Genomic DNA, 27,002 nt, shown 5'->3' with positions numbered 1-27,002 from the left:
GCAGCTCCCAACACACAGCCTGGCACATGTTAAAAGGAAGGGTGGATTGGATGGCTAGAAGGAAAAGAACCTCCTAGTGTATAGCTCTCTTTCCTGGATGAGCCCTGGCCAGGCCCTGCTACCTTCGGTAAGGCACTCTTGTCAGGAGCTGCAGAACTGCTTCCTCACCCAAGCCAGAAGTTGCCAGGCCTGCCTCACTTCTGAACTCCTAGGGGGCCATGGGCATGGCCAACTCAGGAGGCAAGGTGGCGGGTATGAACATCTGGATGTGCCAGAGCCCCAGGGCCTCAGCTAGTCCAGCCACCCTCCGAGGCCTGCTTCTCAGCACGCAGACCCCAGCCAGCCCAAGTTAGGCAGGCAAGGAGTGGCTGGAAGCAGAGTGTACAGTTGGGGGTAAGGGTCCAAGCACCTTCACCCAAATACACCTGCCTGCTGGCCTCAGAAAGTTCTCAATTCCCTCAGGGTCATCTAAAGTTCTTTCAGGCCCCAAACTCCATGCTTTCTGCAGAGTGGCTCCGAGGGAGAATGAAAAGGGATGATCTTTTAAGGGGTAGGAAGGATTTGGCCCACTGAGGCCCCCTCTGCTGGGTGGAACCACTCCTGTGGGAGAGGTCAGCAGAGAGCTGCTAGAGCCCTAGCTCCCCAGGGAAAGTTCTTTCCTGCCCCTGCTCCTAGTTCTGAGGAGAGAATGGCACAAGAGGGTGGGAGCCCTTGGGTGTCTGTCCCCCGGCACGGCCAGCCTCCTGCTCCTGAGCGGAGTCCTGACCAGCATGCCTGCTTGCCGCAGAGTGGGAGCACAGTGTTTGGGGTCTAGCTCTGAGTGGTCTAGCCACCGCTGCAGAGGTTGGAGGATGCTCTGCCTACTGGGTTGGCTGCAGGTCAGGGAGGGGCTGGGCTCTTGCAGATGGCAGAGGGACCAAGTCTGTCCACACCTGCTGCACCTCTGCTATCTCACCCTCTCCTGTCTCTGGCTCTACAAAACAAATGGGATGAGGCAAGTTGACAGATGCCTTTCTAAGAATTTCCTTCCTAGAAAGTGTGGGGGTGGTCTGTCAGCAGGCCCCACTAACTCTTCAGACTCCAGGTGTACCACACCTGATACACAGTCACATGTGGGTCGTGTCTACTGGACCAAAGGGCAATGCTGATGGTGGCTTTTCTTTCTCCTTTGTCTTTTTCTTCTTCGTCCTCCACAACACCCCTTTGTTTACTTTTGTCCTCCCAGAAATCTTATTTCTGATATGTAGGGACAGAGTCTGGGTGCAGGCTTACTCCTCCCCTGGGATTTTACGGCATACCTCAGAGATATGGCAGGCTCCATTCTAGACTGATTATGGCAATAAAGTCAAAGGAATTTTTGGGTTTCCCAGTGCATAGGAAAGCTGTATTTATACTATACTGTAGTCTATTAAGTGTGCAATAATAGCATGGTGTCTAAAAAAAAAAGCACATACCTTAATTTAAGAATACTTTATCACTAAAAAATACTAAGCTTTTCAGCTTTCAGTGAGTCCTCATCACTGAGCACGGATCACCAGAACAAATACAATAATAAAAAGGTTGAGACAGGGCAAAGATTACTAAAACGTGACAGAGAGACACAAAGTGAGCAAACGCTGCTGGGAAAATGGTGCCCAGAGACTTGCTCAATGTGGGCTACCACCAACTTCTAATTGGTAAAGAACACAATTATCTGCAAAGTGCAATAAAATGAGGTACTGTCTGTATTTTGAAAAGTTTCAGACCTATACAGCTCGGTGAATAGTATCACTGCTCACCAGATTCCTCATTGCTAGGGTTTGGCCACGTATACATGTCTACACATTGTCCCCGTGTCCATCCACACACTGACATACACATTTTTCGGCTGAGGCTCTTGGAGAATTGGCTGCAGTCCTCCTGACATGTCACCCCTCATACTTCGGCTGCATCTCCTTGGAACAAGGACATTGATATTTTGTGTCTCTAAACACAAACAGCTACCACACTTGGGACACTTCACATCAATAGAATACTTTTCTAATAAAAAATCTACATTTGAGTTTTCCCCAGTTGTCCCAAAGGCATTCCCAGTCCCTCAACTCAGGATGTATTTGGTTGACGTGGCTCTTCATTCTCTTTTCATCTAAACTGGTCCCACCCTCTTATTCACCTTCTAGGACACTGATATTTTTGAAGAGTCCAGGACAGTTGCTTTGGGGAATGTTCCTCAATTTGGATTTGAATGATTATATCCTCATGATTAGATTTAGGCTAAAATTCTCAGTAGAGAAAACAATTCAGGTGATACAGTGCCCTTCTCAGTGTGTCCTGTGATCGGGGATCAGAAATTAAGGCGATGACCACTAGACTTCTCTACTGTGGAACAGGAGGTATTTTCTAGAGATGGCCCACCAATGTCTTCTGTCTTCATCTTCTGTTCATAAGGTGACAGGAAACCCCTCCCACACTGCAGGGAGGTTGATATCCCTTCCCCAGATGATGGATGGAACTCTGTAACTGCTTTAATCTATAGAATATGGCAAGATGGACATCATGTGACTTTGGGGTCTAGATGATAAAACGCCTTGCACTTCCCCTTCCTGTCTGGGGACCTAGCCACCATGCTATGAGTAAGCCCACAGGTGAAGATTCTGCCCAGCTGACGTCCCAACTGTTCACATCAACTGCCAGACGTATGAGTGATTCTAGCCCTCAGCCACAGTCGTCCTTGGCAATCAAGTCATCCCCAGCCTTCGCATCTCCCCAGATGAGGCCCAAGACATTGTGTAGCAACAAGCTATTTCCGCTCCCTGTCTGAACCCAACTCTCAGAATCCACGATCATAACAGAGTGGCTGTTTTATGCCACTACGTTTTGAGGTGATGTTTAGTTAGGAATATGTTTCTACAACCATATCCTTTTTCTTCTATAATTAATAAATGATCTGAGAAGTGATGCTGTAATATGTGATCACCCTATTTCTCCACAGACTTTCATCCAATAGTTTTAGAGCAATTCATGAATTTTACCCAAATTATTATTACAATAGTGGCACAACTGATTATCATTCTTTCTATATTTATTAGTTGTCATTCTTGTAAAGATAGTTTCCTTTCCTGATTCTCTTTGATTTCTAAATATTTTTACATTAGTATGGACCTAGATACTTTTAAAAAAATTCAATGTATTATACTCCACTTCTGCCACTACTCATTTTGTTTGCTCAAACAAGATAATCTAAATTTGGTGAGTGGGACTTCTTGCAACATGGCTCCTGTGTCCTTTGTAGATTCACAGGCCCTCACATTTTTAAAACACATTCTTACTTTGTCACAAAATAAGATGTTCTAGGCTCAGCTTCTCCATCTCCTGCTCCATTCTTGGACCAGGCTCTTTTCAGGGGGCACTGATTCCTTTCAGTTCGAAATGGTTATTTAGAAATCAAGATCTTGGAAAAAAGAGTACTTACTCCTGTGGGGGGAGGGGGTCTTTACTTAGGGAGGGTTCACCATGAGCTTGCGTTGATTTCTCTAATTCGGAAGCAGTACCACAGGGTGCTGCTACCTGCTCTTCCTCTGTTCCAAGTCTGCAGTTCCCTCTCGTCCAGGGAGAACTCCAGTTCCTCACATTAGTGCTCAGTCGTTCAATCACGTGATGCAAATAAAATAGTTTGGAATTGCTACACCAGTTCTGCTGATGAAAACCTACCACGTGAAATTCAAGATTTCTCTTCTTCGAATACACTTCATTGAGGATGTACAGAGTACTCTATTCAAAAGTTCCCTATATTTATTTGCAATTAAATGTTTCATTTTGAGATAATTATAGATTTATAGGTGGTCATCAGTAATAATACAGGAAATCCATATACTCTTCCCCCAATTTCCCCAGGGTGAACATCCTGTAGTGCTCTAGGACAGTATCACAACCAGGAAAGTGACACTGATATAATCTTGTAGCTTTACTCAGATTTCCCTAGTTTTGCATGCACTCATTTGTGCATATTTAGTTCCATGCAATTCTATCACATGTACAGGTTCATGTAATCATCACCATTGCTGAAATATAGGATAATGCCACCATCCCTGGGGTCCCCTCTGCTCCATCTTTATAATCATACTCACCTTCTTCCCCTCTACACCTACCTCCAATTTCCCTGACCCCTGGCAACCATTAACCTGTTTCCCATCCCTACAGTTTTATCATTTCAAAAATGTAGAAATAGAATCACACAATATTTAACCATACGATGTGGGTTTTTTATTTTTACTCAACATAATTCCCTGGACAGTCACCCAAGATTCATCTTTATATCAATACCTCATTCCTTTTTATTGCCAAGTAGTGTTCTATGTATGGATGTACCACTTTTGTTTATGATTCACCTGTTGAAGAGTATGTGGGTTGCTTCCAGCTTTGACTATCATGAATAAAGCTTCTATGAGTATTCGCTTTGTGTAAATGTTGTTTTTGCTTCTCTGGGATAAACGCCAAAGAGTGCAATTGCTGGGTTTTATGGTAACTGCACACTTAGTTTTATAAGAAATTGCCAAACTATTTCCAGAGCAGTTTTATTATTTTACATTCCCACTAGCAATACATGTGTGACCTAGTTTTTCCACATCCTTGTCAGCATTTGGTTTTGTCCCTATTTTTAATTTTAGCTATTTGATAGGTATGTAGGGATATAAAATTGTGGATTTAATTTGCATAGCTCTAGTGGCTAATGATGCTGAGTGTCTTTTCATGTGCTTATCTGCCATCTGTATATCCCCTTGGTTAATTTACCCAATTGGACTGATTGTCTGATTTAACTGGTGAGTTGTGGAAGTTCCGTATATATTCTAGATACCAGTCTTGAGTTTGAGATATAGTTTGCAAATATTTTCTCCCAGTCTGTAGGTTCCCTTTTCATCTCTACAGACTCTTTCATAGAATAAAAGTTTTTAATTTTGGTGAAGTCCATTGTGTCAATTTTTTCCTTTTACGGATCATGCTTTTGGTGGTTTTAATTCCAGTTTCCAAATGTTGTTACCATTACAGCAATCTCTTATACAATTGATTTTTGTATGTTGATCTTGTATCTTGTGATCTTGCTAAATTCATTTATTAGTTCTAGGAGGCTTGTTGTTTGTTTGTTTGTAGTTCCTTAGGGTTTTCTATGTAGATGACCATGTCAATATGCATATAGGGACAGTTTCTTTTTTCCTTTCTAATCCATATGGCCTTTATCTTCTTTTTCTTGTCTTACTGCAGTGGCTAGTGTCTTAACTCCAGGCTGTGTTTATATGGTAAGAACAAATATCCTCGCCTTGTTTCCGAACGTGGGGGAAGGCATTGAGTACTTCATCATTACATAAGACATTAGATACAGACTTTTTGGTAATGCTCTTCCACAAGTTAAAGTAGTTCCTTTCTACTCCTAATTTTCCGAGAGTTTTTATCAAATATGGTTATTGATTTTTGTCACATATTTTCTGTATTAATTAATATGATCAAATGGTTTTTTCCCCTCTTACCTTGTTGATATGGTGGATTTCATTGACTAATTTTCAAACATTGACCCAGGTTTGCATGCCTGGAATAAACCCCACTTTATATACCCATGGTATATCTATATAAAATTGCTAGATTTGGTTAGCAAATATTTTGTTGAGGATTTTTTGTCTAATTGAAGAGAGATATTGGTCTGTAGTTTCTTTTTGTCTTTAAATGGTTTGGTAATACTGTTTGTCAAGATAATACTGGCCTCAAAATGAGTTGGAAAGTTTTCCCTGATTTTGTATTTACTGGAAGAGATTGTATAAAATTGGTTTTAATTCTTCAATTGTTCAGTAGAAATCTCCAGAGAAACCATTTGTGCATGGAGTTTTTTCTAAAGTTTCAAAATCATGAAGTAAATTTCTTCCATTGTTACAGAACTGCGAACTGCTCAGGTTATCAGTTTCATCCTGGTTGTTTTAGTAGTTCGTGGTTTTCCAGGAACTGGCCCTTTATGCCCATGAGCATAAAGTTGTCACCTTACTCTCTTCCAATGGCTGTGGAGTCTGCAGGGATGTAACCTGTTTCTCTGATATTGGTGATTCATGTCTTCTCTATTTTTGTCAATCTTGCTAGAGGTTTATTAATTTTATTAAATTTTTTTTCCAAAAACCAGCTTTTTATTAATTCTCTCTACTGTTTTTCTGTTTCAGTTATAGTGATTTCTGTTCTTATCTTTATTATTTCCTTTCTTCTGCTTGTTTTGGCTTTATTTCATTCTTCTTTTTCTAGCTTCTTGAGATAAAAACTTTAATATGAGACTGTTCCTTCTTCCTAATGTAAGCATTTACTTCTACAAATTTCCCTGTATCCTGCAAATTCTGATATGCTTTCAACTCTTTTAAATTTGGAAAGGTTTGTTTTATGACCTCAGATATAGTCTATCTTGGTTCCATAGGTACTTGAAAAAATATGGATTCTGTGAATGTTGGGAGTATTCTTTATATGTTGATTAGATCCTATTGGTTGGTTACATCATTTAGGAATGTTACATCCTTGATGATTTTCTGTTTAGTTCTTCTATCAGTTCTGAGAAAGGGATTTGATGTCTTCCTGACTATTATTTTAGACTTGCGTGTTTCTCCTTTCACCCCTACAGTTTTTCCTTCATGTATTTTAAGATTCTATTCTTTGGGGCATATACATTTAGGATTACTATATCTTCTTAGCAAATTGATCCTTTTATCCTCACATCATGTCCTTCCTTGTGTCCATTAATTTTCTTTGATCTGAAGTACTTTATCCGATATTAATATAGCCACTCCAATGTTTTTGGATCAGTGTTTAAATATATTTTTTCCCACCCTTTCATTTTCAACTTATGTCACTGCATTCAAACTGAGTTTCTAATACACAGCTGTGTGTGTGTGTGTGTGTGTGTGTGTGTGTGTGTGTGTTTGTGTTTAATCTATTCTAGCAACCTCTGCCTTTAAGGTTATTATTGCCATGTTAAAGCTTAAGTCTACTGAAAGCTTTAGTACTACTAAAGCTACTTAAAGCTTAAGTAATTGCCATGTTAAAGCTTAAGTCATTTTATTATGTTTTCTGCTTATTCCCTGTTTCTCATTCTCCATTTCTCTTTCCTTGCCATCCTGTGGGTTACTTAAATATTTCATAGGATTCCATGTTAATTTACTAATTGTCCTTTTCAGTGTATCCCTTAATAAAATTTTCTTAGTGGTTACACTGAGTACTATAGTATACATATTCTACTGGTATCACTAATTTACCATATGGAGTATAGTATGGAAACCTTACTTCGATTTAGGTTCTTTTATAGTTTCCACTTTTTAACACCTTTGCTATGAGCATATTTTTATACATATATTTGCCTCACATCAGATGGTGTTATATTTTTTGTTTCAACCACAAAATACGAGTTTAAAAACTCATGAGAACAAGGATAATCTATTATATTGTCCATAGTTTTGCTTTTTCCATTGTTCATTCTTTCTTGTTCATGTTCCAAGATTACTTCTTTAATCATTTTATTTCTTTTTGAAGAACTTACTTTAGCCATTCTTACTTTTTAATTATTTCATGTTTAAAGCAATCTCTAGACCCAATGTGGGGCTTGAACTCATAACCCTGAGACCAAGGGTTGCACACTCCACCAGCTGAGCCAGCCACTCACTTCAGCCATTCTTTAAGGGTAGATTGGCTAGCAACAAACTCTCTTAGTTCTCTGCAGTCAGACAGTATCTTTATTTCCTCTTCATTCTAAAGGATAGTTTTGCCAGGTATAGAATTCATAGTTATAGATTTTAATTTTCAGTACTTAAAAAACATGCCACTTTATTCTGGCCTCCATGGTCTTAAACGAGACCCCACTGTCATTCAGATTGGTGTTAACTTGTAAGGAATACAATGATTTTCTCTGATTGCTTTCAAGATTCATTTGTCCTTAGTTTTCAGAAGTTTCATTATTATGGATCTAGGTGTGTATTTCTTTGAATTTATCTTCTTTGGAATTTTGCTCAGCTTCTTGAATCAGAGCCTTTATTTGTACTATTCTGGTCTGTCGGGTTCATCTGAGGCCACAGGGGCTCTTGTTGATCCCTGCTGGGGTTGCCTGTGGGGGCAGAAAGTGCCTCTTCAGGCTGTGGGGACAAAGAGGGCTTCCCTGCCAGCCACTTATTAAGATGGGGATCCCTCCTGCCAGTGTCAGGCCTGCCAGTGTCTCCAGGTGGTGGGAGTCTATGACCTACAGTACACAAAGACCACTACTCCAACAAGTTGTGGCAGGATGCCCCCAGATGATGCCAGTAGTCCACCAACGACTCTAAGTAGGAGAAAGGATTCTCTGGTTCACAAGTCAAAGAGCACTTCCCAGATCAGTGCTTCCTAGTCACGTGGGGTTTCCAGATGAGAGAGAGAAGTCTCTACACTTCTATGTGGCAGGATTCCCCTTCTTGATGCTGTTGAACCACTGGGGTCTCTGGGTAAGGGAAGGGGGTCTCCTTCAAACAGGGAAGGAGAGTGCTTCCTGGTGCCACTGTCAGTGATGCTTCCACTTGGTCTCCCTTCCTGGTGCCATTGGGCCTACTGAGTATGGTTGGCAAGACTCCCCCTCAATCTGGTGAGGCAATGAGCCTACCTGGGCAGCTGTCTGCCACAGGTTGGGGGATGAAGATACTGGTCCTGGGTTGCTGGCTGTCACTGGGTGGGATAGTCAGGAAGCACCCATGCCACTGTGTTGTTCCTCTAGTCCCAGAGTCCCTAACCAGTATCCCTTCCTTTTCCTACCTTTCAGACTTCTCCTATGGTTGCCTCTCAATTTATTTAAGGATACATAATTGTACTCGGTGAGAAAGAGCAAGGAGAAATCAGTCTAGTCCTCTTGCCCACACTAGAAGTCCACCCAAATTAATACTGTTTCTCTGTGTGGAGTGGCATGTATCTGATATATAGCTAGGTTCATTTACTTCTGTTTGTACTAATTTTTATCTCCATCTTTATTTAATTTTTAAGTAACACACTAAGATGGTTCACAAGGCAACTATGTATAAAAGGCACACTCAGAGGTGTTCCATTCCCTTCCTTGTCCTCCTTGCCCATTTCCACTTACTCATGTGGGTAACAGTCTCATTAGTTTCTGGTCTATCCTTCCTAAGTTCCTTTTTGAAAACTAAGGAGATTCATACATTTCTGTCTTTTTTTCTTATTTCAGCAGAGGCCTGATTTTGGCCTCAGAATCTCAGTCAGCTATAGCCCAGTGACTTAAAATCTTCATAATCGGGATCTTCTTCCTGCTGAAAGCCCTTCAGATGCCTCCCTGATTCCATTTAAACCCATTCCTCCATTCTGCTCACAATTCTCAATTTGTTGAGTCATTTGTCTGCTTCCCTTCTTTAACTTTTATTGATCCACGTTTCCTCATAATTCTTATTCTCCCTTCAATCACTAACATATTTGAGTCGATCTAAAAGAAAACAAGGATGTTTACCTTAATGGAATAAATGTATTCTGTTAGAGTTTGCTGTAAAATGAATTCCTGTGAAGTGAATCCCACTTTCCAATGCAGTATATTCTGGTATACTAAGGGGAAAGTGGTCATAGGGTATAACTAATACTGCATTTAAAAGAGCTGCTTATGTTTTTAAGATCACAAATTCAGGAGGAAAGTGAGATATTTTCAATAAAACACTGCTGACAAAACACAAAATGTTAACAATTATACTTCACCACACTTTTTTAAATGTCACAAAATACAAATACCAAAAATGACAACATAACACTGTCACAGTTCTGGCAGACTAATCTGTTACCTCATACACAGTTCCCACATATGGGCAAACATCCCTGGAGTCTTGGCAATTTAACTCAGTTTCTTCTCACTAGACTCAGAAGCCCTTCACACTAACTCTTCTTCCGGAAACCTCGGTTGTGGTTTTTGTATCATTTGAACCCACCAGGCCCCTTTCCAATACTGGTGAAAACTTGATTAGAAAGCAGTTTTCCCTCAAAGGTGGCTGGGAGCTCTCTTTTCATTTGCTCAAGAGGCACACAACAAACATTTACTGAGTATCCACAAAGGAACAGGCCGCAGGAGCTAATACTTCCAAGTGCCCGCACAGTGCCTGGCAAAGCCTGGATATCCTGTAAGTACCATCATTCTGGGTTAGGTAAAGTCACCAGCTAATAACCAACAATCAGGAGTGAATCAGCAGATCCTACGATCTGTTCTATTCATTTTACTCCTGGCTGGCACTGACTTCAGATGCCACTAGCATATCTAAAATATTTGCCGAGTCTGACCATTTTAAAAGGAGACAACAATGAAATGACCTGTACTTCTCCTGGGAGAAGAGCAGAAAGCACAGGATCCTACAGTTTGCATGGTGATAATATTATGGTGATACAGTGCATGAATTCTTTATATCAGAGCATTTCAAATAAAACATGGGACACTATTTTTTAGAAGCCCTTTCATGAGCCATTTAACATGGGTAAATAACCTAACAGCCCTGTGTTTGAGTTTAAAATCTGGCACTGTAAGCTTCTAAGAACACTGAAACACCTCAAAACTGGTTTTGCTTTATTTAAAACTGCATAAAGCGTGATGCTATCAAGAGCCCTCACCACAAGCCCTGGAGGTCTTTAATGGCACTAAAAACTGGAACACTTTCCCCACATCATCACTGGTGCTCTCAGTGTCTGAGGGAAGGGTCTGATGTGGCTTTCAGACAGAGTGTGAGCCACGTGTCTGTATCTTCCCCCGCTACGTCTGCATGTGTCTAGTGAAGGGTCTGAGTTGCCGATGATGAGAAGATTGGAAGCCCTTCCCTCTGAAGGGCTGGCCCCTTGTGGGGAAAGATCATCAGCCTCCCTCAGGACCAGCACTGGGGTGGGAAGAACTGTTCCTGCAGAGTAACCTTCTCCTCCCACTTTTTCCCTTCTCTGGATTCTGGATATCTGGTGCTGTGATGTGTGAATAAGCATCAATTCCTGACCAGGAGCTCAAATTAGGGCAAGAGATGGACCCATGTCAGGATGTGGTAGTCAACACTGCATTCAGCCAAGAGGATCCAGACAGGCTTCCTGGAGCAGGAAATGGTTGAGTTGTCTTAAAGAGGATACAGGAACTGACCAGGTGAAGTACAGGACACAGTGGGGGAAGCAGGTTGCAGATAAGGCCCAAGAAGGAGGACTGAGTGTAGATCAAAGCTCCTGCAGGCCAGTTCTGCTGGTAGGAGAGCATGACGTGGGGCTGTGGGGCGAGCAGATGGCCTAGGGCTGATGCCCGGGACTGTGGAGTGCAGACTGTAAGGAGAGGTAGGGACCACCATTCTAGGTAGGGGATTGACCGCATCGGTAAGAAATCTGAACTCTGGGGACTGCCACTAAAGGCGAGGAAACCTTTACAGACAGCTGCTCTCAACTGGGTAACAGATGATGGGGCCATGGGGATGAACAGGACTATAACTTTTAACTTTTAACTATTTAGGAAGCACAGGAATGGGCTAAATGCGGGAAATACAGAGCCCAGCAGGCCTTGCATTTCCCAGTGGGGAAATGGGTCATGGGGGAGGCCCTCACTGCATGCTTCCAGGGGAGGAAGGCAGTGCATGGAGACATGCACCCTGGGAGGACGATGAGCCCAAGATATAGAAGTGCTGGCATTTGTGGCCTTGTGTAGCTCTACGTCTGCATGTGTCTAGTGAAGGGTCTGAGTTGCCGATGATGAGAAGACTGCACCAGTTTTGACTCTGTGAGGTTTTCCCCCCAAATCAATGACCCACTTTTGTTCCTAAGACTTCTTCCAGATTCAGTTTTACCATGAGCACTCTCACTGGCATGAGGACGGGAACAAAGCTGCAGGTACTCACTATATCTATGGCAAGTGTGAATGCTAACCAAAGAGCTTAATTCCACAGGCTGCCTTGAGAGGGACAGGCCAGAACAGCTGCAAGCTCCTGGGAGAAGCATCTCACAAGTGCAGGACATGATAGCAGAGGGTCTGGAGAGGACAGTCTGGCACACAACAGGCAAGGCAACATGGCCACTTCTGCTAGGTTAGGGCCATTTCCGTTTTTGAAGGCACCACTTTCTACCTTTTTTTCCCCCCTTAAGATTGTTTATTTATTTATTTCTCTCTCTCTCATACACACACACACACACACAGGGAGAGAGCAAGCACAAGCAAGGGGAGTGGGAGAGGGAGAGGGAGAAGCAGGCTCCCCGCTGAGCAGGGAGCCCGATGTGGGGCTCAATCCCAGGACCCTGGGGTCATGACCTGAGCTGAAGGCAGACACTTAACGGACTGAGCCACCTGGACAACCCTCTTCCTCTCCTTTAAAAAGATAAACAAATCACAGCTTGAACAGTGGAGGCCAGATTAAAGATTCTGGAATCAGCCATCTATCAGTGTAACTCCCACTTCCACCACTTAGGAGGCTGTGTTGTCTTATACAAACTACTTGTAGTCCCTCAGGTCCTAAATCCTCACCAGTCCAATGGGAATGAATGCATCCACCTTATAAAGCCTCAGGGCAAGGGTCTGGTTCTTAGGCACTCAACAAAGAGCTATGGATGGCTCCTGCAAAGCTGGCATAGGAGAGCAGCAAGGCCACAGTTCTCTGGGAGAAGTCATTTTACCCGCTCTGCGGTGATGGCCACCAGGGAGTGCAGAGCCAGCAAAGCAGCATGGACGGTCGAGGTCTTATCACTGCATCCCAGCCAGACCAAGCCCCGCAGATTAGGTTCCTCTGGCTGACCAACCTGAACCAGCGCTCAGCTGAACTGGCATCTCGCAGCCCGAATCAATAGCAATAGTCAGGATGGGAACTGAGTGCACAGGAGGTCTCTCTGACCCCAGACAATGAAGTCTTCCTTCCTCAGCATTCACACTGCCAACATCACTGGTGACAGTGGTGAGAGGCATGCAGTGAAAAATGGATTTGAAAGAATGAACAGATGTGGCAAGGCAGGGAGAGAAAGGGAAAAAGACAAAGCTTATATGTAATGCACTTGGGCAATCACCAGGTCTTGTTCGGGCGACATGGGAAGAGCAGGCAGCGCCATGGCCTTGTACTGGCTCCAGCATGGTTTCTCATCCATAGGCAATGACAGGGCCTGGGGAGTCTGCGTGCAGTCTCTGAATAGCCGAAACACACTACAGCCTGAACCGCTTTGCGAGCCTTGATGTTCCATGTGCTGGGAAATGGCTAGTGGAGGTACACGGAGGTACTCATACGGCCGTGGCTTCTCATGACCAGCTGTGTCCAAGTAAGCAGCAAGAAGAGCTGCCCCAGAGTCCATAGTCTCTCATGGTTCACCTCTCCTTCCAATTTCCCTCAACTCCCTTCTCCTAAACAATCTGAGGGTTTTGAAGGGGCGGGGGTGGGAGGTTGGGGGAACCAGGTGGTGGGTATTAGAGAGGGCACGGATTGCATGGAGCACTGGGTGTGGTGCAAAAACAATGAATACTGTTATGCTGAAAAAAATAAATTAATTAAAAAAAAAAAGAAGAAGAAGAGCTGTCCCAGGATTATAGACTTCTGTCACTCCTGCCCAAAGGAGAGGGAAAGCAGGCCCCATCCAAAAAAAAGACAGGCCTAACCTGATAAACACACTAAGACATGACTTTAGAATGAGGGAGGGAAGACCCAAGGGGAGGACTGAGTGGGAAATTAGTAGCACCCTTCCTCAAGTGGACCACAGCCCAGGGAAAGAGTCAGTGGTGATGGGGCAGCATCCGTGATTGGTATCCACCTGACAGGTGTCTCCTTTGGCCCCTAGGTTTTCAAAGATAGGCAAGAAGACCTGAGCTCTGCAAAGATCTAAGTCAAGCCCCTGGGAGTAGGCACTGTATGATCTCGGAGTTCCTAACAGCTCAGGAAAGGGAAGATCTAAACATGGGAGTGCCTGGGGTCCTCACACTGGAAGAAAGATTTTAATGAATTCCTAGCTCTTACCCAAGATGCTAAAACATTGCTTCAAAAATGGTGGTCTATTCTAAAATCACCTGTGTGTCCACCTTACCTGGACTAGATGGCCCCACCTGGTCTAGGACTCCCCAGGAGAAATCTATCATTTGGAACAGGTACCTCAGTTGACAATGAGGCCTACAATGTTGCTCTAGAGTGGGGTCTCTCACCTCAGCACTGTCAATGTGTTTATTCCAGTAACTCTTTGTTGTGGGGCTGTCCTGGGCACTGTATCCCTGACCTCTACCAACCAATGCCAACCGCCCCCTCCCCCAGTCATGACAGGCATTAGGTCCAGACACCAGCAAATGTCCTCTGGAGGGCAAAATCACCTGTCAAAAACCAATGCTCTATAAGAAGAGGAAGCTAAAGAGGGATAGGAGCCTTCAAAAACTCATTTCTGAGAAATACAATAAAAAATGAGCTCAATAAAAGAGAGGGGGATAGAGAGTTGTCCTGAGGCCTAATGCACCTAAAAATCATGACATGCCCCTGCTCGCGAGTCCCTGGAGAGGCAAGTCAGATTTCCTGGGGAGGGAGAGCAGGGAGAAAGAGTTCAGAGGGGGTTTCTGCCACATGCAGGAGCCCTGGGAGCCCCTGGTCTATGGGGTCAACACATCTCTCAGGGAAGGGAGGACACAGGACCCACTGGGAACACTAAGGAATGGCTCAGCCTATAAGAACAGGGTCAGAAAAGCTGAGGCCCAGGTAAGCTAAGCCATTGGGAAAATGCTAAGGACAAAAAAAGGGCTTTTAAAATTGGATCAGGAACGATAGGAACAAGAAGGGATAGGCCCATATTGGGGTGAAAGGTGTTCAGTTAACAGATGACGGAGAGAAAGAACTATAAACTCCCATTTTCTATCAAGGAGAACAATCTTCAGACTGAAAAGGTTGAATCAAACACTGATATGAGGGAATTGAAACGCAAGACGGAGACGAGATTGTGAGAGAACATCTAGTCACACTAAATGAATTCAAATCTCCTGATCCAGATGAATCACATCTCAGCTCTGAATTAACTTACAGAAGAGACATGCTCGTTGCTGGCAATCTCAAGGACTCAGAGAAAATGAGAAGATGCCCAAGATGAGACAATGTCCAATTTAGCAAAGGGGAGAAAAGGTGGATTTTGCAAACTACAGACTGGTGAGCTAGACACAGATCCCTGAGAGAATTCTATGGTCTAAGTACTCAGAAATGGAAGTCACGCCCCCCCCCACCCCGAAGGAAGCCTAGGTTGGTGGGAAACAAGGTATCCAGACACACTTCCATGCTCTTGTCATAAAGTCATTCTACTGCCTAGAATAATGGAGAAATCCCCCCCAGAGTGATGGGAACACTGCCTACAGTGATGGAGATACTCACTGCCCAGAGTGTGGGGACACCAGCTAGAGCAATGGGGACACCACCCAGAGTGATGGGGACGCTGCCTACAATGATGGAAATACTCATTACCCAGAGTGATGGGGACACTGCCCAGAGTGTTGGGACATCACTTACAGTGATGGAGATACTGTCCAGAATGTGGGGACACCACCTAGAGCAATGGGGATATCACCCAGGGTGATGGGGTCACTGCCTAGAGTGATGGGGACACTGCCCACACTGATAGAGATACTCACTGCCCAGTGACCACAGTGATGGGGACACCACCCAGGGTGATGGGGTCACTGTCTAGACTGTAGGGACACATGGTCCAGAGTGATAGGAACACTGTCCAGAGTGATGGGGACACTGCCTACAGTGATAGAGATACTCACTGCCCAGAGTGATGGAGACACCAATCAGAGTGATGGAGACATAGCCCAGGCATGAGGGAGATATCACCCACTGTGGGGACACTGCCCAGAGTGATGGGGTCACTGACTAGACCACAGGGATATATGGCCCAGAGTGATGGGGACACTTCTCAGAGGGATGGAGACATTGCCCAGAGGGACGGAGACATTGCCCAGAGTGGTGGCGACACTGCCCACAGTGATGGGGTCATTGACTTGAGTGTAGGGACATATGGTCCAGAGTATGGGGGTACTGCCCAGAGTGGTAAGTATACCATCCAGAGTGATGGGGTCACTTTCCAGAGCAATGGGGACACCACCTAGGGTGGTGGTGACACTGCCTACAGGGATGGAGACACTTCAGAGTGATGGAGGCATGGCCTATAGGGATGGGGACACTGTACAGAGTGATAAGTACATCACCAAAAGTGATGGGGATACTGCCTACAGAGATGGGGACACTGCACAGAGTGATGAAGACACTGCCTACAGGGATGGGGACACTGCCCAGAATGGACTCTGCTCAGTGAGATTCTGCCCTATGATGCACCTGTGGGAGGACCAAACAGCAGAAGGGACCTGGAGTAGCACTCCTATTCTGCAAAGTCTGGAGAGTGAGGACAGATGTTGACTATAGAGTGTGGCATCTTCCTTCTGACTCAGCATCATTATCCATGACTTGAAGAAAGGAGTGGCAGCATACTGATCAAATCTGCTGATGACATGAAGTTCAGAGGGAGACCTAATATGTTGGATGGGTAACAGGATCTACACACATCTCAAATGCTAAGTACAGCGCTCTCTACTCCAATGAGATGGAAATTAACAGGGTTAGGGTCCAAATCCAGCAGCCATGTGCATGCAGAACAAGGCAGTGCACACACAGCCCAGCAATGCACACAAAGCCCAAAGGAGCTGAGTCCAAACGAGACAGCCAAACACAGCCCAGGCAGTGCTGCCAGGAAATGTCCCCTCGGGAGGGTCTGTGGGGGTGATGGCACAGCCCTATCCCACCCCTCACCCCTTTGCCTTTGCACGCTGGCTTCAGTTCTAGAGCCAGCAGGGACAGGGACAAGTTAAAACCTACCAAAAGGAGAACAGTTAGATTGCCCCACTGGGAGGAAAGCCTGAGAACTGGGGTGATGGTTTCACTGGGGAGGGACAGGAAGAAGGCTAGTTGTCTCCTCTTTGGCACACCACACAGGCTCGTTCTGTCTGGCTCTGTGACAGCTGTTACTCTGGAAGGTGTGAACAGAACCAGTGGGTGGTAGTTACAGGCAGGACCCCTGAGTGGACCCCACAGTGAGGCACAACCACAGCTGTCCATTAACAGCATGACTGTCCGAGGAGGGGCACGGCTAATACCCACACATGCTGTGACGGGCATTTTCACGTGTCATCTCATGCAGACCTTAGCAACAATCCAACGAGGCTGTGCTTATTATTCCCTGAAGAACGAGGAACTCAGGCTCACGCAAGTTAACCCATTTGCCTAAGGTTGCACAGTTAGCAAGAGCTGAGGTAAGCAGTCACCAGGGGTGAGCCCCAATCCCATGCTTTCCAACCTGTGGTGTCCAGTCAGGGCCTGACTAATCAGCAGCTGAGGAGACAGCAGGAAAACATCCTGCGCCAGGGAAGAGTCCCTCCAGGCAGGAGAATCAACAGTGATTATAGTGCATAAACAGGCCTGCATAAAGCAATGAACATGATCACTTAATTAGTAATAAAAAAGTACAAATTCAAAGACCAATTTTTGCCCATCAAATTAACAAACTTAAAAACCAATGAAAATGGGGGAAGGGAGAGAGAGCTTTAAGTGCTTTCCTAATAGGAAAAAAAAAATCATATTTGCAGAGGCAGTTGTCAAAAGGAGAAAAAAAGAGGCCAACAAAGTTATGAGGAGCTGCTCTGCCATATTAATTGAAGAAATGCAAAAATTTGAGGCTGATAAAAGGCTGTGATGGTATAGGTATGGGGAGGGGACTCTCAAGCCAAAATTCTGAAGAGAAATTGGATGTCTCCATTAAAATTCATTGTGAAAGATTGAAGAACCCTAAATGTCCGTTAACAGGAAGATGGTGAAATACATAATGCCAATTCCCGCTATGTAGTCATTAAAGGGACAGGTAGATCTGATGGACAAAGGGAAGTGATGTGCAAAGTTGTCGGAGAAGTACTTTTAGATTCAAGAAGCAAGTTAGTAAAGAATAAACTCTGACCCCAGCTGTAAAAAACAAACTATGTCTGTGTTCATCACAGAAATAAGGCTGACAGTTGCAGGGGATGGCTGGAAGCACATTTACGAATGTTCCTGCTGGAGAACTGGGGCCACACTTTGCATGCTTTCATGGAGCTTGAACTTCTTGCAAACACGCATTACACTGGTAATTAATTTTAAAAAGAAAAAGGAAAAGAGCCCATGTTGCTGAAGGAAAGGAGGCTGGTGCCATTATGTACTGCAGAAAGAAGTGTGCATTGTTACTACCCCTGCTGCACGGCAGTCCGGCAAGGTGTAGCCGCCAAGCCTATCCTTTGGGCTCAGCAACTGTAATTCTAAACATTTTTCCTGAGAAAAAAGCTGAATTCAGGTAGCTTATAAGGATAAGCCCCCCTTTTTTTTTCCTAATAGGAAAAGCCTAAAGCAATGTAACAATGCAGTGATAGAAGAATAGATTATGGCACGTTCATAACAAGGAGTAGTACACAACTAATTAAATGTAGAAATAGGTTTGATGTGGAAAAATGGTTCAGAATAGACTGTTTCAAAATGGTTACCAAAGAGCATCATGGTTATGTTCCCATTTTTGCAAATACAGGTGACCCCTGAACTATGCGGAGTTTAGGTAGTGATGACCCCCTCCTCCTCCAGAGTTGAAAATCCATGTGTAATTTTCCACTACCCAAAAACTTAACTACTAGTAGCCTATTATTAACCAGAAGCCATACCGATAACACAGTTGATGAACACATACGTTGTATGTTATATGCATTATACGTTCACAATAAAGTAAATTTTAAAAAAATGTTGTTGAGAAAATCATAAAGAAAATACATTTACCATACTGTACAGGAGAAAATCTGTGTATTAGGGGCCAATACAGTTTAAACCCATGCTATTCAAGGGTTAACAGTATTATAACATAGCCAATATTACCATAACAGAAACAGGTTTTGGCAGTGTCTACCAAGGTGCTAACAATATTACCTCTCTAAGCAAGGGGGTGTGATTTGGCAAATTTGATTTTATTCTTTGGGCTTATATGAAATTTTTGGTTTTTCTACTGTGAACACCTGCTACTTAAGAAGTAAGTATAAGCTCAGTGGGTTAAGCATCCAACTCTAGATTTCGGCTCAGGTCATGATCTTAGGGTCATGAGATTGAGCCCTGCATCAGCCTCTGCACTAGGTGTGGAGTCTGCTTAAGACTCTTTCTCTCTCTCTCCCTCTGTCTCTCCCCCCCTCCTCAAAAGAGTAGAGGAAGGAAGGAAGGAAAGAGAGAAAAGAAAGAAAGAATAAGCAATTTTTTAAAAGGGCAGTGATGCCCCACAGCCAGATAGGCTCCAAGCAGACAACTGGGTAATTCCCTCGATGCCAAACACCAAAGCAGGGTTTTTATAACAGAGGTCTGGTTCCCCTGCCAGCACCCCACGCCATGCGGTTATACTCCAAGAACCACCTCCACCTACTGCCATGCACCTAAGCCCAAAGTGCTGCTGACTGCTGTGGGCTGTCATCTGTCCTGATTGCTGAGCCACCATGTCAGACACCTTTGTCTCTCAGGCACTGAGTCTGCTCTGGGGACAAAACAGTGAGTTAGGTGGCAGCCCTGCAGAGAAGGAGCAGCAGGAAGTGGTCAAAGAAGGCCTCTAGGGTGATCCTAATGTCAGGATAGAGGCCATGTGGCCCGAGCATGCCAGGTGGACATGCAGCCAAGACCCAGACCACAAAGCCCTGCGGCCCGGCTCAGAAATCCCAGCTTTCTTCTGAATGCATCAGTGAGGTGTTGATAGGCTTTAGAAATGGTCTTCCTGCAATAAGGAGATAGCAGATCATAGGTGGAGAATCTGGTAAAAAGGATACCACTGGGGAGATGATGGCTTCAGTTCAAGAGAGAGAGGAGCAAGGGGCCACCATTGTGGCAGGAGGACAAAGAACAGGAGCTATGAGCTCAGTAACCGGGACAGGACTTGGTCACCAGGACAGTGGGATGGGCAGAGCACCAAGAGGGAGAGATCAAAGGGTAACCTTGGACTCTGTTTGCAGCATCCCACCATCTTCACAGCCAAGGGCTGAAGGAAAGGCCAAAGGCATTCACCTGATCCAATCGAGCTGATCAAAACGAGGAAGGGAAGAGCCTAGAAGGAAAGGAAAGAGAGAGGCTGCAGAGTGCCTATTTAATTAGAATTATTTGTTTAACTGGGTCTTTTCTAGCAGGGATAGGTGGTAACCCGAATACATGATAGACAGGCACTTCTGGCTCTTCAAGCTGTAAGGACCTATTTAGGAGACTAAATGCGCCTCGGGAAAACCAACAGACAATAACCACAGTGCAGGAAGTGCTGCATGTTAATGCCACTACTACCAGAAATGGTGCAGAAACCACTTCAAGAGGAGACAGAGATTGAGCCCGAGCTTAAAAGGACCCTAGCAGCAGTCATGGAGGGAGCGACATAAATCCGCAGCCGTGAACAGTGACTTAACCACCGAGGTTCTCTCCTCTGCCCCCCACCCCTGATCATTTCGCCTCCCAATGAGGTATGCAGCTGGCTCTTTCCTTCTCTGGACCAGGTTCCACACCATGAAGAAGAAAGATGAGAATATAAACCTGAGGAGTTTTTGCAACAAGTTGCTGGCATTAAAAAAAGGGGGTAGGGTCTGTTCTGAGTGACAAAAGATTTGAAATCCTAAGAACCAATTTTAACATTGCAACTCCAGCGAATCCTGGCTTATAGCCGCAACAAACAAGCACAGACAAAAACACGGGGAAAAGGTATTTTTGAGGAAATCAGGGAAATCAATGTTAATTCTCCGAGGCAAGAAAACAATATTGTAGTTATGTAACAGAATGTCTGTATTTTTCAGAGACACATCCTGAAGTATGTAGTGGGAAATGTCATGGTCACAGGGAGTTGCTTCAAAGCAAAGAACAAAAGAGGATAAAGAAATAAACATGAGCAAAATGTGGCAAAATTTTAAGTTTGGGGGACAGGCACAGAGAGGTTAATTATACTATTATACTATTCTACTGTTCTGCTTAATATAAATTCAGATTTATATATATTAATTTATATATATTTATATAAATCATTTATATATATATTAATATAAATACAGATTTATTTTTTAAAGATTTTATCTATTTATTTGAGAAAGAGACACAGAGAGAGTGTATGTGTGAACCTGAGCAGAGGGAAGGTTCAGAGGGAGAGGTAAAATGCTGGAATCCCAAGCAGACTTCCTGCTGAGAATGGAAGTCCACATGGGGCTCGATGTCACAACTCTGAAATCATGACCTGAGCCCAAACCAAGAGCTGGAAGCTTAACCAACTGAGCCACCGAGGCACCCCCATCGTAGATCATTTTAATACAGTTTCTTTTTAAGATTTTTAAAATTTATTTGAGGGGGAGAGAACATGAAAGAAAGAGAGTGCATGAACAGAGGGATGGGATAGAGGGAAAAAGGAGACTCCCTGCTGAGCAAGGAGCCTGATACAGGACTCGACCCCAAGACCCTGGGATCGTGACCTGAGCTGAAGGCAAATGCTTAACCAACTGAGCCACTCAGGTGCTCTGTTTTAATACAGTTTCAAAGAGTACTCTGAGCAGCTGCCCGGGGTGGCTGACTGATGAACAACTGACCCTTGCATTTAGGCTGCCTGGGCCCACCGACAGCAAACTGAGGGCTGTGATCCCAAATCAGTCACGTGACCACTGCTGCCCATTTCAAAGCCTGTTTCTTTTCCTATACAAAGGGGATGGCAGCGTTCCTACCCTATGGGACTGCCTTGCAGATGTGATAAATGAAAACATGTGATGCGTTTGGGACATAGCTGGCCCTTTGACAGCAAGGATTCACACAAGATCAGCTGTCATTTTATCACTCAGCTCACTGGGTCACTGTGCAGGCCAAAGGAGGCATTTCAGGTGAGGTGTCTGGCCAGTGCTTTGCGCAGAAGAAATGGTCAGCAAATGTTAGCTATGGAGCACCGAGAAAGCCAGCCTCAGAGATAGACAGTTTTATAGCAATATGCTATCAGTGCCTTTAACTCCCCAAACCACCCTGCAAGATGAGAACTCCTGTTGCTGTTTTATAGACATGGATTCAGGAAGACCTAAATCTTGAACCCGGAGTTGAAGGGCTGTGAAACCCTGTGCCATCCCTTAACCTCTCTGAGGATACTCGGTCCCATCTACCATGAACACTCCTCCCCACCCACACCTAAGAGACACAACTCAGCCACCACAGGCAGCAGCAAGGAGTAGTGCAGCCTGTCCGCGGGGCTCCTGGTGCAGACATCTCTCCCAGGAAAGCCACAGTCACTCCACATACCCAGCAGAGGTGGTAGTCTCTGCTCCCTCCTCACCTCACAGGTTAGTGTGAGATAAAGAGAGCATTTCCATAAAGATGAGACTATGAGGTACAGAAACACACCGTTAGCAAACAGACGAGAAGGAATGTGCAGAGTAGATACGGGGAATGTGGGACCAGGAGGCAGTGGGAGCGGAGCTGGTGGAGGAGCCAGTGGTGGTGGCAGAACCCAAGATTGAACGGCATCCAGCCCTAGAGCCTGTGATTAACTCTCTATGGTGGAAAAACTAAGACTCACAGACACAGCTGCAAGGGACCAGAGTCCTGGTATATTATTAATTAGCTATATGACCTCTGGGGACAATGGGAGCAACAGCAGTTATCTCATTAGATCTGGCTGGTAACAGTAATGGCAGGTACCATTTATACCACAGTTGTATTACAACGGACTAGGTCCTATGTCACGTCCTTTATTATGGTGAAAATGTAATTACTACTGTCCCCATTGTAAAGATGAAGACTCCCAAGGCTCCAGGGCTTAAGTGACTTGATCTTGCCTATAAAGCCAGTGGGTGGTGAAGTTGTAATTCAAACCCGGGTCCCTCTAGATTAAAAACCCAGTGCTTGCAGCCACACCAAGTGATTCTCAAACCATTTAGCTGCCTTAGGGCCTTTTCTTATCTGTGAAAATAATTGGATTGGATCAATGGTTCTCAATTTCTTTGTTTCCCTTCAAAAGACCCGGGTCCCACCAGCACAGGTATAAAAAGCGCATTCTCACTAAGAAAGGCTGTCCTAAATCTCCAAGCAGTATGTTCTTTCACTTACAACTTCTAGTACACTGTTGAGAACACACAAAATGGCCATTTTTATGCTGATACCCTTAGGAAAAAGTGGTACTAGCTGGGTAACAGGTGTACAGGTGTCCTTCTTTAGCCACCTGTGGAAGAACTTCTGGACTCAATAATCTTCAAAAGTCTCCTGGGCTCGGAGCTGTTGGGTGTAGAACTGTTCTTCACAGTGATCAGGAGTGGGCTCCTTCCCCACTTGGGCGAATTTCTTGCAGCACTGCTTTTAGGTCACTGTTATCTGTTCCCTCTTCTAAATTCCCACTGCTCTGGCGCCTCTCCCTGCAGGCATGTCACTCTGGGACCACTTGCCATGCCACAGTCTTGCATCCTAAGTGATGAGCCCCTGCCTGCCTCTGGTACCAACACTGAGCTGACACAAAGCAAGCCTCCCCACACTCAGGAGAAATGCCTGCTGGCCACTCAGAGCACTCAGCGGTCAGCATTTCTTCCAACAAGACATACCACCCACTCACCGTATGGCTGGAAGTCACTCCACCTCCAGAGTCAGAGGCTGCTGACTCTCCCCAGTGAAAGCAGCCCTTACCATTGCATGCCCTCTCACCCCCTGGGGGACCTACCTTCCACTGGACCCCTCAGGGACACATTATGAATTCTCCTCCTCCCATAAATATGATCAAATCATTCCCTCTTCAACCACCAATGTTCTCTCTCTCTCTCTCTCTCTCTTTTTTTTAAAGACTTTATTTATTTGACAGAGAGAGACCGAGCAAGAGAGGGAATACAAGCAGGGGGAGTGGGAGAGGGAGAAGCAGGCTTCCCACAGAGCAGGGAGCCCAATGTGGGACTCGATCCCAGGACGCTAGGATCATGACCTGAGCCGAAGGCAGACAGTTAACGACTGAGCCACCCAGTCGCCCTTAGTGTTCTCTCTTTGAGTAAACTTCTTCAGAGAGTGGTCTATACCTGCTTCCTCAACTTTCCACACTTACTGCAGCCCTAACCCCACATCCAGCTTCAGTCTCCACGTCAATACTGGAAGGGCTCTCTCAACGCAACTCACATGTCCTTCAAAGCACAATCAAGAGGCTTCTCCTCTAGCCCTACCCTGGCCCGCAGCATTTGGCACTGCTGACCACCTTCTCTCAAATCTTTCTTCCCAAACTGATTCAGGAGGCAGCGTGGCATGGTGGGAAGGGCAGAGACTTAGGGGCTCTGACTTCATCCATCAGCTGCATGGTTTCTGGCAGCTCATTTAACCTGATTCCCAGTTTCTTCATTTGTAAAATGTGTAATATAATCTACCTTGCAGGGTTGCTGCAAGGATTAGCGATAATTTATGTAAAAGAGCCTGGCACATAGCAGATGCTCATAACATCGCGGTGGCTGTCATCTTGTGGGACGCGGAACTCCATGTCTGACACTCTCAATCACCTGCTGGCCATCTCCACCTCATATGTGCAGGTCTGAAATTAAACTCACGACCTTCCCCAAGTGCCATGGCTCACCTGAATTTTTCTCTTTCTTCTAATGGCACCATTATTCTTCCGGACATTCAAGCGCAACTCTTTCTCCAGCTGACAGCTCTCTTCAAGAACTCCCAACATTATCCTAAAGGAGGGCTACAGTTGTTAGCCAGCCATCTGGGTCCTTCAAGATGTGACTCTAATCTATTTTTATAGCTTCCCCACCCACTGCCACATGGGAGCACCTGGGCTGGGGTCTCTGGGGTCTCTGTCCAGAAGCCCCACCTTCTTCACGTCCTGCCTCCATCCTGCTCATTCTCCAAACACAGCTTCCACCACGAAGTCTTCTCCCTCTCCCGGAACCTCCACTGCGTCACTGTTTCCTGCTTGTGCATACACACTTTCCTTTCTTTATTCCTGCTAACATCTACTAGGTGCCTATTCTATGGCAGACACTGCATCCCCAGCCCTTAGTGATGAATCACCCCTGATGAATCAGACCAGCAAGGACTTTGAGCTCCCAGGCCTTCACAGCCTGGAAGGGGAAACAGTCACAGATGCCAACAACCACATGGTAGTGTAGCAAGTGCTAGAACACACAAGGGGCACAGGGCCTAGGGAAGTGCGGAGAGGGGGCAGCAGGTGATAAGGTGGGTGCTTAAAGGCAGGCCTGCCTTCCTCAGCTGCATTCAACTTTGCATTAAGTAGAAAAGCACAAAACCTCCCAGCACAGCTTGATGAATTCTCACCCCTGAATCCACCTGTGGAACTCACACCCACATCAAGAAAGGGAACTTGACCCTACCCCACATATTTACCCTACCGCTACATATTTTCTTCATTACTCCCCCCAAAGGTAACCACTACTCCACTCTCTACCACCACAGATTAGTTCCACTGTGTTTGAACTGCATGTGATATGTCTCTCCAATGTACATGTATTCTTTTCTGGCCTTCCTGCTTAACGTTCCGTTGGGGACAGTCACCAACATCGCTGCCTGTGGCCACAGACTGCTCATTGTCATGCCTGTCCAGGCCTCCACTGTGATGATGCCATGATTTACCTATTTCCCTGTTGACATCCTAGCGGCGACTGTGAATGATCCTGCAATGAACACCCCATGGTTTTTGTTTGGGTTTTCGGGGAACAAACGAACACATTTCTGTTGGGCACAGAACAGCCATGTCATAGGGTATGGTATGCCTGTGTTCAGCTTTAACAGACAATGGTGAAGAGTTTTTTAAGGTGGCTTCTCCAATGTAGCCCCCTGCCAGCAGTGTGTGAGGGCTTGGGTTAACCACGGCCTTGCTACCACCTGGTGGTATCCATCTCCCCGTGCTAACCATTCTACTGAGCATGTAATGGTGTCACCTTATAGCTGTGACTGCATTTCCTTGACATGTGTGAGGCCGGGCCCTGTGCACATGGTCCCGACCAGTGGGCCACCTTCTCTTGTAAAGCAGGAGCCTCCGTATTTAACTCCTCTTCCTCTGCACCCTAGAGCAGCTCTTGTTTTCCTGAACAGACTCTGACTGACACTCCCAGGGACACCAGGCAGGGGGCTGTTTAGTGCTGTCACTGAGAAAGCTGCAGGCTTGGCAGGATCACATGACAGTTGTTCCTTAAATAAAGAAAGCCAGAGTAGAAGCAAAGAGGAAAAAACGGGAAAGGGGCTGACTGTTCACATATCAATGTTGGGATGACATGTGCACCCAATGGGAGCAGAAACAGAGATTTACACTCTGGGGTAAAGAGCCTAAGATCCAGGAAGAACCCACATACTTCTCAAGTTCTTCCTTTCTCCCTGCCTCCAGTCGGTAACGCTAGACCCCCAAAATGCCCTCCCCACTTTGCAGTTGCTGAGTTTGGAAAAGGTGAGACCATTTTTTTTTTTTAAAGATTTTATTTATTTATTTGACAGAGAGAAATCACAAGTAGATGGAGAGGCAGGCAGAGAGAGAGAGAGGGAAGCAGGCTCTCTGCTGAGCAGAGAGCCCGATGCGGGACTCGATCCCAGGACTCTGAGATCATGACCTTAGCCGAAGGCAGCGGCTTAACCCACTGAGCCACCCAGGCGCCCAGGTGAGACCATTTTTATAGGGCTGGCATGTTTGGTCACGGGAAGCTGGCACTTAGGCATCCTCCCACCTGGGGTCCTATTTCTCACCTCTCCCTCCCCTCCCAAACTGTGCCGTGAATTCCCTGATGCAGGAACCACAACTGTTGGAGCTATCTCTAGGCACTGAGTGGAATTAAATGAATATGGAATTAGTGAATGGCTATGCATTTATTAAAGAAGGGGGAAAAGGATAGAAATGACATGAAAGAACTGAATACTTCTACATCAGACACTCGTACACAAATGACCACTCATCCTCCAAACAACTGGCATGTTAGTCTTCAAATTCCCGTTCCAAAGATAAGAAAGCTGAGGCTTTAGAACTCCCATTACTTGCCCAGAGTC

The 27,002-nt window shown here is 45.2% G+C and overlaps 1 protein-coding gene across 5 annotated transcripts in view; it reads right to left on the bottom strand.

Moving 5' to 3' along the window:
* Positions 1–27,002, bottom strand: part of CHCHD6 (coiled-coil-helix-coiled-coil-helix domain containing 6) — a 246,316-nt gene that overhangs the window by 80,010 nt on the left and 139,304 nt on the right. The gene's annotated exons all lie outside the window — the stretch shown is intronic.

This window comes from Mustela nivalis, assembly GCF_964662115.1.
Source record: "Mustela nivalis genome assembly, chromosome: 1".
NCBI lineage: Eukaryota > Metazoa > Chordata > Mammalia > Carnivora > Mustelidae > Mustela > Mustela nivalis.
This window is presented reverse-complemented; position numbering and strand designations above follow the sequence as displayed.